Here is a 6745-nt window from a genome sequence, read left to right as displayed (position 1 = left end):
TAACATCTCATCTATATTAATTTTCAGCATGCCTTTCCCCAACTATGCCTCAGCCACTTCCAGAATTTGTGTAGGCTATATTTCAGGTTTAAATTAGTATTCCCTGCAGATGGAAAAAAGACACTAGCTGTTTCAACAGCTTAGTCACTGATTATCCCAGGGCAGCTCTTTCTTTTCTCATGCTGGTTCTCATACTGCCCCTATTGTTTCTTGGCATCATTTTCTTTTTTTTTTTTTGCATTTTAGTTCTTCCATGGAATCTAACCTATTCTGCACAGAAATAAAAAAAAGGAGAAAAGTAAAGAAAAAGAAAAAATAAATTTGTTTCTTCTTTGATTTGGTACTGATTTGTCTCCAGTTGTATGCTACAATACTGCTTTATTTTTTCCAATGTATTACAGGAATAACCCCTTACCTCCCTTAGAATGTATACAGCTGTTTTCAAGCAGCTTTCTTTGTATGTGCCGTAGGGCTCAATGTCTTGTCTATTGGGTGAATGGTGTTACATGGTTTGGGTTAACTGATTTAAATGGGATATTCATTAGCTAAGTAAATTCTGTTAAATAATAAAAAGTACTTAGGATATGATGTGTGATCTGGCTCATGTCCATTCATACTGAATTTTGTTTTTTACTTTTGATCTCATTTAGTATTTAATATTTTGTTTCTGTGACATTTATTCTAACAATACATTTCACTGATGTGCAGTACAATTACAAGTACATTTAGTAAGTATTTCAAACTGATTGTAACTTTACTAGAATGGATTGTATTACCATAAAGCAAAATATAGAGGATTGTGATCAGGTCGCTGATAATAACTAACTTATTATGTATTCAAGACATGAATGCCAAGAAATTGACTTCAAGAATAGAGCAAAGAGATGTTCAAGAAGTGACACTTGGCTTCCATGTCAAGAACAATAATAGTTATCATCAGAGAACCACTCATAATTCTTTGTAGTGCACAAAGCTTTATCAGCTACATGTACTGCCAACTGAAGAAAAGAAAGTGTAGAACGGCAAAGTGTTTTCCAAGCTTTAAAAGCTGTGAAATGCTTTGTTCTGTGACACTTTTTGTTTAAAAAGTAGTACAGTGAAGTATATGACAGCTTCTAAAGTTGTTTTAGCTTCTGCCACTGTTCTTTACTGACCAGCACTTGCCATTGTTAGTCACTAGCATGAGATCTGATCTTAACAGCACTTAGGGGTGCATATCAAAACACATTAAGCACCTTTCTGATGTGAGAAAGGTGCTTAGCAAGCATGATTTTTTTTCCTGTTTTCAGGACATAACCATAGTACTCCATGTAATAACAAGGCAATTCTCCATGTTTGATGCATCTGTGTATTTGGCTTAGCAGAGATTCTCTATCCCAAACAATTCTCTGTCTGTAAAGCATTGCTGTTCCGGCGGTGTCAGATAAGTTCTCACCTAGAGCAGGTCTCCAAGGTGAATAGCCTCTGGCATGTTAGAACAATATAGGTAAGGGAAGTCGGTAAACCAGATCCATAACTTTGGGATAAGGATTGGCTCTAAGTGCTGAGTCAGTTGGGCTCGGGTGTGAAGCGGGCCTGGGCTTGTGCCACAACTGGACAAAGTGTCACCCCCCTTGCCATGCCCCCCCCCCTGAGGTGGCCAGGGGGACAGTGGCAATGACTTCTCTCCAGATCCTATGCTGGTATCAGATTCTGTAATTCTCTTTTAGCATGGTCCTAAGGCTGTGCAGAAAGAATTTTGTTGTATTTCTAGAAAAGAATTACAAGACAGCATTTCATAACTTTTGTAATGTCAGCTAGTTTACATAAAAGAACAAGGTCAGATTACTAGATGATGTACAATTTGAGATGATTCAGTCTAACATACATGGCTGGATATAGGCAAACAAGACATGCAAACATATAAAATGCTACAGAAAATGCAGTTATTGGTATAAAAAATATACAAAATGCACTGGCATGTCTACACACATAAGACGACATACACAAAGCCAAAATAGTTTAATCTGTCCCTTGACCTCTTGTTATCATGCTATTGAATACTATTCACTTTTTTTGTTCACAATTAAATATTTCCACTCAGACAGTAAATGCCAATCATAAATTCCATCCATAAAAATTGTTATAAAAAGAAATTATTGATTTAGCATCCCCTTCATTCAAACCATCTCTTAACTGCTTAAAGAAAGTTATGTAAGTATAATAATACAATGACTATTTTTATCAAGGCATCATGGAAGATATTTCAATTACCCCTAAAAATAATTTTCTGTACAATTGCTTAAAATGCACAGTGGCTAACGTGACTTTAATAATGCAGTCAAGCCAAAAATTAATAATACACTATATACATATTTGTAATGTTATTAAAACTCATGAGAATAAGCAAGGTGAAAGACAAAATATTCTCTGAAACAGTTGGCTTAAAAAGTGGATGTTCTTATTACAGTAAGAATGAGGGTTTCAAGTAATGAATGAAAGATCAAATGTTCATGAGTACTTTGACAGAAGATCCAGAAGCCTCACTGTAAAATGCATTAAAGTATGTTTGAGAATATTTACAAATCAAAAAGGTTATACACAAAGAGATCTTTGAATGATAAAGCAGTTTGTTCTTAGCACTAGCAAGTATGCCTTCTGAACTCAGCTGAAGGGAAGCATTCTTGATCTGTTTCTTTAAAGACGTCCTCTCTTTTGATTAATAACAATCTTCAGGTTTATAGATCTTACCAAAGTATACACCTGCTCTTCTTCTACAGACCTGCTGACCTTAATTTATCTTCCTCCCTTTCATGGTTCATTGGTTATGTCTTTGTTATAATCTGTTTTTATGAAGCATCTAAAATCTTGCTATCGAAACAATACTCCCTGCTGACCCAGGCATTCATTTAACAAGGGTATAGTGAACATTTCTCTTCATAATAAAGATAAGCTAGATTAGCTTCTGTAAAGGGGAGGGGTTCAAATAATAAACATACATGAAAACAATTATATACTCTGAGCTAGTCAGCAATTTAGAAATTAGATGAAAGTACTTCATGTGCCCCCAAACTGTGACAACTACTTAAATCAAGTGAATATACTCGTCAGGAAAACTTCAGAAATGTTAAATTAAAAAAAAAATGCTGTTAATGCCCAGCAGAAAAATAAAAACAAATGTTATAAAAACAGACATTTTGCTTTCTATAATTTGGATGAAAAACTCCATTTACCAGTATCTGTTCTAAAAATATAGTCTGTAATGTTCCAGCAATTTGAAATAATGTATACAAACTTAACAAACTTGGCTCATAGTTGCCAATAAAACATTGGTAGTCGATCAGTTCTGAGCCAGTGTCACATCGAACCTTACCAAGTTGCCATACTCCTTTCCCACCTTTTTTATTGGTTCAAGGAACCCTTAAACTTTTCGGTTGTTGTACAATGAAGCATTGCCTCTCACAAAGCATCTATTAACTCACCACCCTCCCTATATACTAGCATTTCCTTATCTTAGACTTACATTCTTCCTCTGCTAGCTGTCACTTGTACCTTTGGCTTCTGATCTGTCATTCTGCTTCAGTCCTACATCACTAATCTATCCCCTGATTCATTTGGGTCAAAATCAAATCCCCTTTCCCCTCTTCTCATCCTCTAATGTGTACATTTCTACTGTGATGAACATTTCCATGAACTTTCTGTCCCCAATCTGTTTAACTTCTTAATATCTTTCTTTCATATACACAAACAACTCAATGTCCCCATTGTAATATATAATTAAAACTTGAACACAGCATCGAGTTTAACCTTCATCCATGCTCTGCATAATGGAAGTGCCACATTATATCCATATTCCTAAAAATGCACCTCAGCATTCTGTTCTCTCATACACACACGCAGGCACTTCTACATTCATACACACACACTCTTCATTCACTCCTTTGCCGCTCACTCTCTCATACACCCATGCAGTCTCTTCTGTGTTCATACGCACACACTTCATTCTCTCCGCATGCACTTGCAATCATTGCCCAAAAAAACACTATGTTAGAAGTCTGAGGAACATTACTCTATGCAGTACGAAAGTTACACAAAGTGACAACACTTACAGAACCACCGAGAACACAGTAAACATACCAGCAGATAAACTTAGATCAAACATTACTGCCTACTGCCTCCCCAAACTTCTACCTGCAGTCTTTTGTGTCTGCACCTACCTAACCGATCAGCTTGGAGCAGATCTCCTAAGGGGACTATCGAAAGCCAGGATTGTCAGGCAATACACCAGGCTGCTTTCTTTTCAGCTGAAAGTACAGACACTAACTCAACATCTGTTCCACCTCAGCTTTGAAACTAGCTTTGTACTAGAAGTTTAGAAAACAGCTGTATTCATTCCCATTCATAAGGGTAGACCCACCACTTACCCCAGTAACTATAGACAAATAAGCCTTGCCAGACTTAATTGTAAGGTAATAGGGCACATCATAATGGAACTCATAAACAAAGACATTGGCAACTTACAGTGTGGAACTAAACTGGTGTGGGTTTGTCAAAGGATGATCTTACACACTAAACTTAGCCGACTTTTTTGAAAAAGCTGCCGAGATACTGAATGTGGCCATTCGATACACACCACTTACCCTGACCTGGAAAAGCTTATACCATTCCACATTTTTAAATATAATTGCACACCCGTTCGCTCTCTCTCATACACACACGCAGGCACTTCTACAGTCATACACACGCTCTTCATTCACTCCTTTACCGTTCGCACTCTCATACACACGCAGGCAATTCTGCATTCATACACACACTCTTCATTCACTCCTTTACCATTCGCTCTCTCATACACACATGCACGCACTTCTACATACGTACACACACACACACACACACACACACACACACACACACACACACACACTTCATTCCCTCTGCACGCACTTGCAATCAGTGCACAAAAAACACAAGAACCAAACCTACTACTCTAGCCTACGTAATGTTAGCTTACCTTACCCAAGCTAAATCAGTTCAGCATTAAGAAGCAGTTCTTGTCACCGGCAGAAGAAAAACAACAGAACTTCCAAGCAAAAACCATGAAACAGGTTTCTCTAATTGAGATCGATAAATAGAGGGATCCAGCAGCAGGTAGAATCTGCAAATATCAGAAAAACAAAAAGGAAACACCTGCTGCTGGACCCTCTATTTATTTGGGGAGAACAAAAGAAATTTAGATTTGGGGTGGAGGTCTTATGCAAGTGTGACTTGGATTGCAATAATCCGATTGGCTACCACCACTTGCATAATCTGCTTTACAAGCTGATTTTCTTCAAAAATGTCAGTGTGAGCAGCATGTAAAAACACACTGAATCGTAGGTATATAATGTAAATATGTTAGGCTATGATATAAGCATGTTTTACACGCTGCTCACATTACAAATCTACATTAGAGTTTGTCACATCAGTGGAAGGGACTCGGTGGTAACAGCTTGCAATTCCCATCATCTCACACGTGCTCGGGTGTAAGCACAGAGGCGCTGTGAGATGGTACTTGGGGTTAATGAGTTAATGAAAGTTATTAAAGTTGTATGTTTTTAGCCATGGTTGCCAGACCCGTATCAAATTCCCAGAAGGCTGAAATACATGCCTGTCTTAGCTGTCCACTCCATACCTGCCCTAGTGATGATGAATCACACTAAAGGGTGTTGATTACTGAATGCCAAGTTTTTTACCTTTATTCCTTATACTGCCTCTAGCTGGTGAGCACCAGCTTGAGTAAGCAAGCTCTGTGGTGCAGAGGAATGGAGCTCTAACTGCAGCCTTGGAGAGCTAGATTCCATTAGTGGATCTGAGTGCTAGGAGAACCAGCTGAAGAGATCTGAAAAGGTGGATTAGATTAGCTGACCCATTATGTGGGAGGAAATGGCTCAAAATCCAGCTGGTGTAGCAACTGTATAGAGCCTAGTACAGGTACTTCATACTAGAAAGCAGTAGATAGCAATGTAGCTGGATTTCAGTGAATGAAGAACTACATTTAATCCTTCTTGCCAGAACTGCAAGCTCTTCTTTAGCTGTATACAACTAATAATCCTGGGTTGTGGCTGGGGAGTTAGAAACACACTAAAGTTTTCTAACTATTGTTGTATGACAGCTGCAATTGCCATCTCTCACCTCACATTCCCAGTTTATTTAGATGCCTAAGTATCTAAATAATTTGGGGGATCCCTGGTGGTTTAGTGGTTAGGATTTGGTGCTCTCACCACCACAGCCTGGGTTCAATTCCCAGTCAGGGAACTTCAATGGATTTTTTGGGAGGGTCGCCTAATGGTTAAGGTGTTTGCCTTGCAAGCACAAGGTGCAGGGTTTGAGTCTCACAAGGGATAATTGGCTAGGCTTAAAATGGCTCACAAGGGCAGTTAGCTTAGTACTAATCTATGAACCTATGAACCTATGAAATATTAACAAGCAGACCAGTAGTGGAAGATTGCTCAATGGTCACAGGGGAATGGAGGTGTAAAAAAAGACCCAGTCAACCTTGCCAAGCTTACTTATTTTCCAAGGTGGGCTCATGAATCTTTCTGCTTCAGTCCACCTTTCAGCAATTTTTTTTACTATTTCTTTCTTTCTGCTTCCTTAATTTTGAATTAGGCCCCTCCCAGTTTACTGCATGGTGATGAGGGTCACCAGTCCTAATAATCTCTTCTTCTCTTTCAGTTATCTAATAATTCTGTCTCTAAGTCTATTATCAGTCATGCCTTCCTGTAGC

The 6745-nt window shown here is 38.3% G+C and overlaps 1 non-coding gene across 1 annotated transcript; it reads left to right on the top strand.

Moving 5' to 3' along the window:
- The first annotated feature begins 6201 nt into the window (after positions 1-6201).
- Positions 6202-6273, top strand: TRNAE-CUC. Its single transcript has one exon. It is a non-coding gene; the product is annotated as a tRNA-Glu (tRNA).
- The last annotated feature ends 472 nt before the right edge of the window (positions 6274-6745 follow it).

The sequence above is a fragment of the Protopterus annectens genome, chromosome 2.part0 (assembly GCF_019279795.1).
Source record: "Protopterus annectens isolate FY-2018-M chromosome 2.part0, PAN1.0, whole genome shotgun sequence".
NCBI lineage: Eukaryota > Metazoa > Chordata > Ceratodontiformes > Protopteridae > Protopterus > Protopterus annectens.
This window is presented reverse-complemented; position numbering and strand designations above follow the sequence as displayed.